Source organism: Amblyomma mixtum, chromosome 1 (genome assembly GCF_055824585.1).
Source record: "Amblyomma mixtum isolate Tamu chromosome 1, ASM5582458v1, whole genome shotgun sequence".
Taxonomy (NCBI): Eukaryota; Metazoa; Arthropoda; class Arachnida; order Ixodida; family Ixodidae; genus Amblyomma; species Amblyomma mixtum.
The window spans coordinates 59,698,033-59,711,810 of NC_143012.1; the positions used below are offsets into that span (position 1 = coordinate 59,698,033).

At 44.3% G+C, this 13,778-nt stretch overlaps 1 pseudogene; it reads left to right on the top strand.

Moving 5' to 3' along the window:
• The first annotated feature begins 1,562 nt into the window (after positions 1-1,562).
• On the top strand, positions 1,563-13,510 carry LOC149366392 (uncharacterized; annotated as a pseudogene).
• Positions 13,511-13,778: the final 268 nt, after the last annotated feature.

Genomic DNA, 13,778 nt, shown 5'->3' on the forward strand with positions numbered 1-13,778 from the left:
GCGTGAGGAGATCGTGGGAGAGTTGCAGAACGGTTTCCGAAAGGACAGACGGTTGGAGGACAATCTATTTGTCATAACGCAGTGTATAGAGATAGCTGAGGCAAGTCGGAGGCCTCTATGGATGGCATTTTTAGACATTAAGGGGGCATATGACAATGTGAATCAGGAAAAACTTTGGGACCAATTGAAAAGATATGGTGCTGATAGAAATCTGATTGAATATCTACAACGTCTATATTCAGACAATGAGGTGGTAGTAACCTGGGAGGGAGAAACTACAAAACCAGCTAAAATTAAGAGAGGGCTAAGGCAGGGCTGCCCACTATCACCCCTACTTTTCATGGTATACGTGAGTCAAATGGAAAAGAGGTTGGAAGAGAGTAGGGTAGGAGTTGACGTGAGTTATATGCAGGAAGGCCAGAAGGTAAACCAAGTGCTGGCTGGGCTAATGGTATATAATGATGAGAGGGGAGACCCACTAGAAATACAGGACACAATGATAGACCATGTGAGAACTTATAAGTATAGGTATATGGCTAAGTGAAGGGAAAAAGTATCTGTTAGAGGATTCTGAAGGATAAAGGAAAAAGGAATTCAGACATTATGAAACAGAGCACTAGGAACTATAATAGGTATGAGGTGGTTAGAGGGGTATGGAAGGGAATCATGGTACCGGGCCTCACATTTGGAAATGCAGTCCTGTGCATGAAATGAGAAGTACAGTCAAGTCTAGAGGTCAGACAAAGAAGAGTAGGAAGGCTAGCCTAGGGAGCCCATGGGAACACTCCGAATGAGGGAGTCCAGGGAGATATGGGTTGGGCGTCGTTTGAGGTTCGGGAGGCAATCAGCAAACTGAAATATGATCAGAGACTAACTCAAATGGAGGAAACAAGGTGGGCAAAAAAGGTGTACAAGTATCTATACATGAAAAGTTTTAACACAAAATGGACAAATAGAACCCGAAAGCTAAGAACGAAGTATTTACGGGTGAGGGATGGGACACAACAAAATACTAACGTGAAAGCAGAGGTAAAGGAGGCGGAAAGAAAGATGTGGAAGGAAAGAATGCAGGAAAAATTGGCGCTAGGCATATATAGGACACGAAAACAGGACATCAAAAAAGAGCGATTATTCGATAATTCGCGGGCAGTTAACTGCTTTTTGAGGCTAGGAGAAGGTAAAGTCCCTGTATGAGCTTTTCTAAAAAAAAGCTTATGATTTATGCAAATTAAAGCCACATGTAGCACAAATCCGTGTGCAATGCACGCTTCGAAAGGCCCTGCATCAGAGTCTGAAAAGCGTGAAACAGATTCCCCTGCCGACGGCAAATTTTATTTCGTGATAGTACGTGAATTTGACTGAGCGCGCGTGACACTTCTGTGCAAAGCTGATCTAGGGACTTTAGGAGAAGGGACTCGGAGAACAATTAACAATGAGGGAAGAATAGGCTAAGTGGCGAAACGTACCGTCCGATACAAAGAATAAAGCTGTTATTATTCATCCATCTATCCATCCATCCATCCATGCATCCAGGTTCACCTAGAAAAGAAAGCTGCATCGCTATGCGCATCAACAATGGTAACAACTTCGAGTGCAGCCAGGTGCTGTCATATGGCAAGTAAACTCAGGCGTTTGCAAATTTGTGGTCCTCAAATACGTCTTTTTTTGTGATTATACTGCTCGTCTGGCTTCATGCGGCTCAATGCATGTCAAGCCGCAGCATGTCATATAGAAATCGTGCTTTGTCTTTGCGCGTGCTTGACGGGTTTCCGACGCGTTGGCGCTTTTACCAGTCGGAGCAAAGCCGTAGCTGTGCAAATGTCTAGCCAAAGATGCAAATTATTTTACCGCAGTCAAAGCTACTCGGGTAACCAGAGTTAAATCAGTCAACTTTGATGCAGGTCGAAGTGCTTTGCCATTCGAAATGAATATTCATCGCGTGGACCCGCGGGCAAGTAAACGCAACAAGTGCTAAGGCGCTGATTTGCACTGGCTAGCCGCTAAAAATTGGATGGATCTCTGTGTTCTCATGTGACAGTCTTGCTGACACAGTTGTGAGAGAGCTTTTCGTAGCTGCTTTCAGCTCTAGCGGGTGTAACTACAGTCGATGCGCCTTTTACTTTGTTCTGAGGTTTATGCGGTTCTTCCTGCCTTTAATCGCTGAGTGAGTGCAATTCTCCAATTGTCGTGGTGTGTTTGCTTTCTCGTGGACTATTGTACCAATGAAAGGTATGGTTCATATGCGCCTAGACACCGGAGAAACTGTGATACCGTGCTTAAAGCGCTGCTGTCTATTCTGGGGCCCTATGTAGGTGATGCAGGTGGCGGTACTTGTAGCCTACCGATCGCGCCGACAAGTTGCAAAAAAGAGCATATCAATTTTAATTTTTTTTTTTGTGGCAAAGAAACCACCGCACTCTGCTGTTATAGATTCATTCAAGGATTAACATTTAAGCATTTTAATAGTCTGCACCGAGCAAGGACAAACTCTTGACACTCTTCCATCGCATTATTTATATTCCCTTTGACATGTCCTCGTGCCATTCTTGTTATTGTTAAATGCATGTAGCTTAACAATGCTAATTGTTGCTTTGGGACATGATTTTCATTTGGGCTGCATCTCACAGGTGTCATAAATGATGTTGAAAAGATGAGGACTGCAAATAGCCAGGAGAATGTTCCAAGGGGAACCGCTGCCAACATCAGGAGACCCATAGGTTGATGCTCGTATCCTGTAAAACCTTGTATCCTTTGATCTGAATGATTTGACCATAGTCCAACGTATTTAATGTGAACCCTGTAACTGGAATATATTCCAATTAGAGAGTAATTACGTATTAATATCCTCCAGAATGCACCAGTATGGCTGCTTCAGAAAGTTGGATTCAAGCTATTCCATTATTTTGCAAGTTCCCTGCCTTACTTGTTCGGTTTGATTGTGCCTTTCTGCAGCTTTTTTCAGTCATTGTTGCATTGCTTGTGCATGTATTTCTTTGTGGCAGCACACTGCTGCTTCCAACTTTCTGGGGAAAACGCATGTAAAGGAGAAATGGCAAGAGCTGCAGTGCTCTGGGCAAGGGCGTCCGTAGAACTTTTTTAGGGGGGGCACCCGATGGCTGGGGATGGGGTACGCCGCGAGTTAGCACCAAAAAGACACTATTTGTGGTCTAAACTACCCTCATGAAACGAAAATTAGAAACAGCAAATTAGTGCTAAGGTTGGAGAACATGCATTTAGTTTTATTAATGAGCCAAAAATTAATGTTAATAATCAAAACGTGAAAAGTAACAATAACCTAAGCGTGCTAATCAGGCTGTGAAGTTCTTTTTCTGCTAGTGCATAAAAAATATACAGCATTCCAGGAGCGGGGCCACCAACCCCCCTGGGGATGAGGATGGGGTAGGCAGTAGGTTACCACCAAAAAGACACTATTTGGGGTCTAAACTACCCACATGAAACAAAAATTAGTGCTAGGCTTGGAGAATATGCACTGGATTTTATTAATGGACAAAAAATTAATCATAATAATCAAAATGCGAAAAGTTACTATCACCTAAGTGTGCTAATGAAGCTGTGTAGTTGTTTTTTGCTAGTGCGTACATAATATCCAAAATTCGGGAGGGTGGCCAACCCTCCCTCTGGGCGCCCATGGCTCTAGGAGATTCAGTGCCCAACACTAAACAAAGTGCCAGGGGTTTAACGTATTTAAGCCGAGCAGATGTGTAAAAGCCTGTGTTTATTTTTCTATCGGAAGGGACACTTAAGCTTAAGGCTATGACGCGACAGCTTTACTGGGTGAATGACCATATATGCAGAATTGGTCATCGTCTACATAACATTCATAGACTGTGGTGAGTCCTGATAGTAATACTAGTGCAGTGGAGCAGCAGTTAAGCGATGCACCACTCCATTGCCGCGTGGCTATTTCTATCACAGCCAATGATAGGGGTTGTGCGGCCATGTTGCTCTTCCTGAACAACCTCTCGTGACCAATCATCAATTTAACTGCCACCTGCCAGCCGCCGCAGTGACACAGTGGTTATGGGGCTCGGCTGCTGGCCCAAAAGATGCAGGTTTGATCCCGGCCGTGGTGGATGAATTTTGATGCAGGCGAAATTCTAGAGGTCTGTTTGCTGTGCGAGTCAGGGCATGGTAAGGAACCCAGGTGGTTGAAATTGTCGGAGCCCTCTACTACAGCATTCCTCATAGCCTGAGTCGCTTTGGGATGTTAAACACCCATAAACCATAAATCATAACTGCCACCTGCCACAGTGGTCAATTTTCTTACAATCCGATAGGCAGGCTTTGGTTTGATTCGGTTTATGGGGTTTATCGTCCCAACGTGACTCAGGCTATAAGGGATGCCGTAGTGAAGGGCTCCGGAAATTTCGACCGTCTGGAGTTCTTTAATTTGCGCTGATATCGCACAGTACACCGGCCTCTAGAATTTCATCTCCATTGAAATTAGACCGCCGCGGCCGGGGTCAAACCCGCGTCTTTCAGGTCAGCAACCGAGCGCCATAGCTACTGAACCACCGTGGCAACTTTGATGACGCCACAAGGTTATGTGGCGCGACACCCTCTTCCGCAGAAGATAGGCTCTTGCTAGGAGTTGGTACGTAAGGAGTGGTTTTGCGCTAAAGCTGGAGGAGACATTTAAAATCCGCCTTAAGGGTATTTGACCTGATAGTGTTGATAGGTTAATGGCCATATATGGAGATGTGGTCATGCCCTGCTTTACATTTATTAACCCCTGGGAGTCCTCATACCTCTCCTAGTGCAGTGGTTAAACAATGCGACTCTTCTCTGCGATGGCAGACGTCGCCACTGGTGGGGCTTCTGTGACCCTGGTTGCTTTTCCCAAGCAACTTCTCATGACCAATCATTGGATAAACTGCCAGCTGCCACGTTGGGCAGTTTGCTCGCAATCCAGTATGCAGGTTATGATGGTGTCACAAGGTCACGTGACTTAGGTTCCTTCTCTGGGGATTTTTCGCGGACTTTTTAATCGCAGCCAGTGACGCCGACAACGATGCTGGCTTTTCTGTGACACTATGCCCTTAACATTGTCGCATTAAAACTGACCTGTTGCAGCTGCTGTCTTGTAAACTCTGCAGTTCCACATTTTCATGCATCCATATTTCATGATTTAAGATGCAATTGTGTTGGAATTTATTATTTGTTGTTTGTAATCTTCATATGAATATGTGTATGTGTGTTCTTTGCTAGTTTAAAATGATTGTGAACAACTTGAGACACTTGAGTCAAAATGCTACACTTTATGAGTAGGACTCAGTGCGGTAAATACCTATATTTTTGTTATTTTTTCTAGAAGAAGCTTGGTCGTTTTTACTTTTCCTCTTGCAACTAGTCAGCATTTCTAGCATGCCTTAGCCATGCTTTCTCGTAATTTCTTCTAACATTTTCAAAAAGATGAGACTGTAGCCACTTACTGGCAGTGGTGTTGCGCTGCTGTTGGCAGAAGCGGTTGCTGTTATCTATTTATAGATATTGTCACGTAGTGGTAATGGCTGTCCGGCAAGCAAGGAGACAGCAAAAGGGTGCTAAACAAAACTTGACTGGGCAGATCTGTGCCCACAAAGAATTGAATGATTCGGTGGCAGCGTAGCAACAAGCCTTCTTGGCGGTTGTCAAATAAAATGACTGCAGCTCTTGTGCGCACTCACTCAATTTAAGGCTTTGCAACGAACATTTGAGATAAGCCAAAAGAAACTACGACAATGTGGAAAAATGTGAAAGCAGTTCCGCGTGGCCGTGATCAATCGAGATATGTCTGGTCATCGTGTGTCACAGACAAAAGATAAAGCTGTGTACCGATGGCTTCGAGCATCAATAAACTCACAGTATGATGATTCGTGGCGCTATCAGCAGTACTAATTTATTTGTAGTATCTTTAAGACTGCCTTAGTGTTTTCAACAGTAGCTTTGATAACACTCGTGCATCTCGTAATGTGACACTCATTACTGCCACTGCATGCTGCCTGGGAGGCACAGCAGTTGGGTCCGCAAAGTTGCTTAGAGTTTCTATTCGGGTATATCCTGTCCTCGATGTTGGGGTTTTCAGACACAGTCTGCCATGAGAAAACGAGACTACGATAATGAAAATATTCGATTTCAAATGATTCTTCTGCACATTGCAGCACCACAGCGTAGATTTGCTTATTTGGACAAGGAGCTCTCGAGTGTTACAGAAAAGAATAAGTTGATAAAATTCAGCAGACTCTCTCTTTAAGAAAATACTGCAGCTTGCAGTGCTTATCCTAATCAACTTCTCTGCTCTGTCTCATTTTGCAGGCATCGAAACCAATATTCTTGACCAATGAGTACACAAGCTGCCCAAAGGACCATCTTTCAAAACCAGTGCATGCAGCATTTTCAGGATGAACTGCCTGATGTTCATAATGTGAAAAAAGCACCATAGCCAGCGATCTCAGACTGTGGTGCATGAAAAATGGCCGTATTCGTCCCTGCCTTTTTAACGCCTAGACCACAACAGTCATTGCAAAAATGAGCCACGGTGTCTCAGTGGTTTCGTTGCTCACCCGAAAGACGCGGGCTCGATCCCGGCTGATGTGGTCGCATTTTGAGGGAGGCGAAATGTTAGGAGGCCCATGTACATTGCGATGCCAGTGCACGTTAACAAACCCCAGGTGGTCTTAATTACCGGAACCCCTAAACTAGGGTGCCCCTCATAGGCTCTGTTGCCTTGTGACGTCATACTTGATAAACCAACCAACCGTCATTGCATCATTAACAGTGGATATTGTGAAACATTCTATGTATGACATCGTGCACGAGTGCAGAGGAAACCTTGATGATTCATGCTTATTTGTGTGCTATGTATTACGTTGGTGACACAGCTGACAGAGTTGGTTTTGTCCGTGTGGTTTGTAGTGTGACTGCTTCTGTTCTGAATTTATTTTTTGTGATCACTGGGCCTGATTATGCTAGATTGAGTATAGATGTTTTGTTTTCCTAATTGCTTTCTTTTTATTTTGCTGTCTTAACATTCAAAACTGCTGTGTATGTTTTTATTTATTCATTGCAGCTCAGTTTGGTAATATCAAGCTACAGATATTTTTAGTCACGGAGCCTTGTTTTTTTTTTTTGCTTGAGGCTACAGAAAGAAAATTGTTTGCTTATGATGTTTGCAGAACAGCTGAAGAGGTTCATGCTTTGTTGGTATAATAAACCTATCATGGTAGCTGCCAGACGTGCACACTGTGAGATTATACGCGATGTGGTGCAGTGTGCAGAAGCAAATGTGCTGATCACGTTATTTTCAGTCACGACAGCTCAGCTCAAATATAATATTGAGCATTTGGCTACATTTAGTGAAAGGGAATCAGTCGTCCAGCAGTTTTTCTCCAGCAGTTTGCTCAAGGTTTATCTGCAACATGCAGAGTAATGAGCGTTCAACCTTTAATAAACAAAAGGAATGCACTCACCGGCAGTGTACTGCATTACGAGTGAAAGCTCACAGACATTCTGTAATTCGTGAAAAATTTGGCCAGACTAGCAAGATCCCTCCCAAGAGGCCAGGCATTTACGAGCACTTTATCTTAGTTGCTCTGACTATTAAGTTGTCTGCAGAGTATGCCAAGTAATTGTTTGAAAGCTGTCCAACTCTATGCTAATATACGAGTACCAGGAAATTCGGTTTAAAAACATTTTTTTTCTTGAGGAACAACTCATTGACCTTGAAATGAAATGTTAGCATAAATGTTGTGTAAGATTGCCTTCTTCATTTATAGGTTACTGGCTGCCCCTCTAAACGGGCTGTGACATGCTGTAAATACTCTCATTTTCTTGGTGCAGGCCTGGCCACTGCTGATCCCAAGTTCAGAGTACGACCTGTGGAAAACACCAGTAAGCAGCTGCACCAGTCGTCCCACTGCAGTCGGACCTTCATGCAGAAAAACCCTGTAGAACCGCACCTTCGTGCCCAAACAGTTGACCATCCCTTCCAATGTGAACACTGTGGAAAGAGCTTTGCAAGAAAGCATGACTTTGTAAGACACATCCGTACCCGCACTGGTGAGCGTCCATACAAGTGTAACCATTGTGAGAGCAGGTTTGCTCTCAAGGCCACCCTGGTGACACATCTTCGCACGCACACGGGTGAACGCCCATACAAGTGTGACCACTGCGGGCGCAAACTTGCTGAAAAGGGTCATCTAGTGCGACACCTTCGCACCCATACGGGTGAGCGTCCATACAAGTGTAACCATTGTGGGAGCAGGTTTGCTCTCAAGGCCACCCTGGTGGAGCACCTTCGTACTCACACGGGTGAACGCCCATACAAGTGTGACCACTGCGGGCGCAAATTTGTTAAAAGTGGTCACCTAGTGCAACACCTTCGCATCCACACGGGTGAGCGTCCATATAAGTGCCAGCTCTGCCCCATGGTCTTTACACAGAGTTCAAACCTTGCAACGCATGTGCGTGCCCACAAGAGAAAAACCGTTTCAGTGTCAGCTGTGCACAATGTCGTTTAAAGAAAAGCACAGTGTAAAAGTACATGAAAGCAGGAAACATGCTTCAAATGCCACAGTTCGTTGGACTTCTGATGCCTTCTCTCAGCATCATCTCAATACCATTGCTAGCTAACCTGTCTCACTTTTTAATTTGCTACGTTAGGGAAAAAATATGCGAATTTACCTGCCTTCGTAGTACAGAGAAATTCTTTGGTTTCTTTTCCTTCTCCATAAGAAACCTGAACATGCCAGGCTGGTACTTTACTGGCTTAGTTTAAGCCCATTAGGTGATGCGCGCGAACTGTGGTTACAGTGTTTGGCACTAGTTTGCAAAATGACATACTCACATCAGAGCAGTTCTGTGTTCTTTTAGAAGCAAGTGTTATGTCACTAGAGAAGCATGCTGTTTCGTTATTCCTACCATGTTTGTGTTGTGCCTTTATTATTGGGGCAAAAGAGCCAAGAAACAAAGCCCAGGCTCCAGATGATGAACATTGCTGGCTTCTGTTTGCAGGTTTTTAGAGCAGTCTTTCTTTAGATTTAAAAAAATGAATGCCTTACTGCACTAGATTCCTGTGCATTAACTTTTGTCAAATAACCTGCTATCTTTGCATGTGGCATGTTTTTATTACAAATTATGGCCTCAGCATTGTCAGTCTTCAAAAACATGCTGTAGCTTCGAAGGCAAACCATCACCGTCTCAACAGCAGTTGTTCTCATTATATTTTATGGTAATGGCTTCGAGGTATTTAAGCATTCCTGCAGCAAGCCCTTGCAGATTATGTTGTGGTTATGGAAACTCAAGTGAACTTGCTTTGGCAACTACATTGACAAAAATTGGTATAAACTGACTGTTGACATAAAAATTATTGCAATTTATAAAAGCTTCTGGAGTTTCATTTGTTAAAAACCACTGAGGGACACTGGGGACGATGCTATCAAATTTTTTCTGTTAGTGAAATCCGATAGTTCGACATTTGTAGCTTTGGTGCCGCTTGTCCTGGAGTGAAAGGTGCATTTATTGCCAAGAGTTTTGGATTCGGAGTTTGAAACGTTTTTCCTGCCTCTGCGATTCTTGGGAGTCTCTGATGACAAAGTAGGAGAACAGTGACTCCGTGACTGCCGGCGGCGGGGGGCGTACCAGCCGAAATGACAACTACTGCCGGCCTGACGTTGAAGGAATCGATCACCTGTCGTCGCTTCATTTATGTTTGCACCAATGTTACGATGGACCCTTTTCTCAATTTCGGCAACGAAGTTCTCGTAAGGAACTACGTCATGCATTTAGCAATCTCAACCCCTCACAGCACGCGATGCTTTTGAGGGCTGAGGTGGCAAGTCTTGCAAGAAAGTCCTAGCTCCGAGGAGTCGGCAGCATCGCTGTCGCCGCTGAGCCACCATCCCGAGTGGTATGTAGCAACTGGTATGTGCAGGGATATTCAAAGTCTGTAATAATACTCCTTATAGGGCTGGTTATGCACCCTAGTGTCTTGGTATGTTAGTGAAGCGAACACGCTGAGCGGTGTATTTGCTAACATGGAGGCACGTTGAACATTGGCTGCACATAGCTCTTTTTCCTTGTCGCAGTGGCGTGTCATTGCTCGAAATCCGGCCGAGGAGCACTTGCTGCTCTGCCCTTGTAAATCGAGGTGCGTTATAAAACCACACGGGCATGCAGAACACATAGCCGCTAAGTACCCCAAAGAATACCAAAACTCAGCCGGCCGCCTTGATGCGCCTCTAATTTCCGGCTTTCTTTGATTTTCAGCATTCAGGTTGTCTTTTTTCTCTCTTCCTCCTGTGATAAGAGTGCACTAGTGGCTTGAAACAAAACTTGTATACTTTAGTATGGATCAAACGCATACCCTTCTTGTACGTTTATTAGCCTCAGAGATCTGTGGTGCCTTTTTTTCCTATTTCATCATCACGCTTATACTTGCGAGATTGGTCTGTGGCGGCAAAACCTGTATTTTAGTTCTTGCTCGTTTCTACCTTACAAGAGCTTTCTTTGTTTTCAGAAAGAGCGATGTTTTTATGTTTAGTTGCTGGTATTCTATCGATACAAGCCAACTTCATTTTACTCCTCAGTGTCGCTTTAATGAACATTTATTTACTCCATCCTAGTATGTGTTGTGAGCTTTCATGCTTTGGAGAACAGAGACACCAACCAGCCAAAAAAGGTCTTTCTTGACATTCCTACTCCCAGCACAGGGCCCTTGTTCACAGCAAAGATGCAGTCTCCTGCATAAACCGCAACTGAGTTTACTTGGAAGAATCAAGATGCTACAAAAAGCAATTGCAGCAGCATGCTCGTCATGTGCAAAATAAAAGCATTCTTAACAACGCTTAATCAGCACTGAGTGATGAATGGCCATGAGATTGACTGGGACAAGGCAAGGATCGTTGCAAGCAAAAAAATGACAGCATCACGACTGCACATGGAATCTCTAACTTATATACAGAACACATCACACAAGCTGATATGAAATGATGCAAATCTAAACCCGATATACACATGCTCATTCCGGTAATTTTTTAAATCTATTTAAAATAAACCTCTTTTGGTGATGTCTTCATTGTGAATGCGGCCACCATGCAGCTGAAATGTCAAGAAGGATCTCTTTTTACTGGTTGGTGTCTCTGTTTTCAAATGTATCTCCTCCCCACCCCTTCCCGAATGGGATTCTGGCACACACTCAAATCGATCTACAGTACTACATCAGCTTTTTTCGCGATGCTGGTTAGTTCGTAAATGGTTTACTTGCTGCTTTTGAGGGTTCTGTCAGTAGTAATTGTTTATTGTAGTAGCTTGTAGTATTTGTGACCAAATCAATAAATATTTGTTTTCATCCATACAAAGCACAAGGATGGAGTGCCTGCAGAAAACTGAAGCCATCGGCATCTTTGTGAAGCAACTGCCTTTACACATGTTGGCAGCGAAAGCACATTACGGACATGATATGGACATGTGCTGACTAACAACTGATCGCTTTATTTATAGTGATTTGAAGTTTATGGGCTGAAAGATAGAACTAATATACACAGCTGATTTAGAAACAAATACAAATCACGGATTAACGCTGGCTCAGATGGAGTGGAGATATGGATGAGAGTGATCTAAACTAAATCAAAATCTAGCACTGGAGATATGGCTGAGAGTGACCTAAACTAAAACAAAAACTAGCACTTCTAAGAATCCTGTCTTCGTCTTTTTTCAGTGTTATTTGGTGGGGTGTGAATGCAAGCATTTCCTTCTTTTTAGATCTACAACACTTAACTCTTCGTGGGAAAACGGGACACGTACTGTATTTGTGCGATTGTATGTTGACCTTCACTTTTTTCATTTGAAAATCTTAAGTGGGGCGGTCCACTTGCAATCGAAACCACAGTTGGGCACCGTAAATAAAGGCAAGACAATGCTATAGCGTGGTTGGAATTTCAGGTTTGCTCCACGACTCTGCCCAGCAGAATTCAGTTAAAGGATTTTTATTTTTTTATTCTTTCAACTGCACACTTGGCGCTCAAGGGAGTGTCGATAGTTGATGGATCATGATGGCCCGCTGTTCCAATCGTGGTTGCACCATTCATGGAGGGGAAAAAATGCGCCGCCACTCGGAACCAGTGCTTCTGAGGAGTGTTTTTTGTAGCTGATAGAAGACTTGACACTGCTCACGCATTTGACGGCTGCTGGAAACATTTTACCGGTTATTAATGTACGGTTTCGTCTGTCGTCATTTGTGCTCCGAGTCCAATATGTGTCCAGCTCTCATTCACGGCTACATTCAAGAAAGCTGTCATTCTTTACGCTGAAGAAATGAACAACTGTGCGCTAGGGCCAGCAGTTCGACGTCTCGGAGTCGGTGGTACAGGTGCGGGGTTGCAATGAGGCAAAATTTTCAGCTGTTCCACACAGTGTTGTGGCGCGGCTGTTTTGCAAAGTGAGGAATTTCGTGGAATGACGACGTGCTGTGGTTGTTTGCTGGTTAACGACGTTAGAACGATGTGCTGCAGGACCGCAGCAAAGATGACGACGGCAGAGCTAGTGAGGACAATGGCACAAGCTTGAAAATGGTGACGAGTAGTCCAGTGAAAAATCCAGGCGCTAACAAAAAACGACACAGAGGGGACACAGCGCTTACTCCAGGAGTAGTCCAGTGACTAATACCTTTTCGTTTTGGAAAGTGCCCACTAGCGTCTGACGTTGAGAGGCGGCGTCCGGATAATGCTATCGCATTCTACTCTTAAAGGGGCTCTGAAAGGGGCTCCTAAGGTTGCTGTGTGCCTGGCATGTTAAAGCACGCCGCTTTACGAATATTGTCCAGCAAGGATTTTTTAAATGGGCTTTGCTGAAGCTGAGCTATCTGTAGTGAAAATTTGAACTTCAGCGTCATCGCGCCTTTCTCTGTTCTCTCATCATTTTTTGCACGCTGGAACGTCGGTGCTCCTCCAGTGGCCCCACTGCCGGGAGCAGAGCTTCCTGACCCGCCGCAGCTACGCGGCTTATTGGCCGCAGCCACGGTGGCTGCCTCACGTCTGAAAGAATCTAACCAATAGCCGCCTCTCAACTTGTGTATGCAGGTGCGAGCCACGGAGGAGGCTGCGAGCAAGAAAAAGTTGCCGATAAGGGCTCGTCAACTTTTCTGTGTGTGATTGTGGGTCCTCTGCGGCCTGTAGAAGTGTATTATTTCACTTAGGTTTTCATGACAACACAGTGCAGTTATTGAGCGAGCTGATGTGCTCTTCTCGGAAGGTGTTTCAGAGCCGCTTTAAAGGGGAAGCTTAAGCAACCACCAAGTTTCTTTTTTTACCAACCTGCGATATGGGGGGGGGTCGAGTTAAGTTACTAGTGAGTCAACTTTTGATCAAGCGAATACGGTACGTGCTAGTTTTTTTCATTGCCATGTTTTCAGTTGTGAGCCTAGAACTACTGCATCCATTGCTTTGATATTTCTAGCGCCACCTTGTGGATGTCCAAGGAAGCTTTTCTGCTTTTGTTTTAACAATATTTACCTGGTGGCATCATATGCACGTATCTCAAACAAACTGTTCCGCTTGCATGTGTTGCACGTGTTTTAGAAAGGATATTGGTACAATATGTCGTGTCTAGGGTATGGCGCAACTTATAGGGGCAAATGGACACGCTGTCTGAGAGCTGAGAGGCGGAACACTGTTGTGTTTATTTTCACCTTCCTTATGTGCCGGCATGGGATGACAAGATGTGTACATGTGCCACATTACCACAGTTGCACACGAGTCGGAATAACACCACATCCCCTGTTT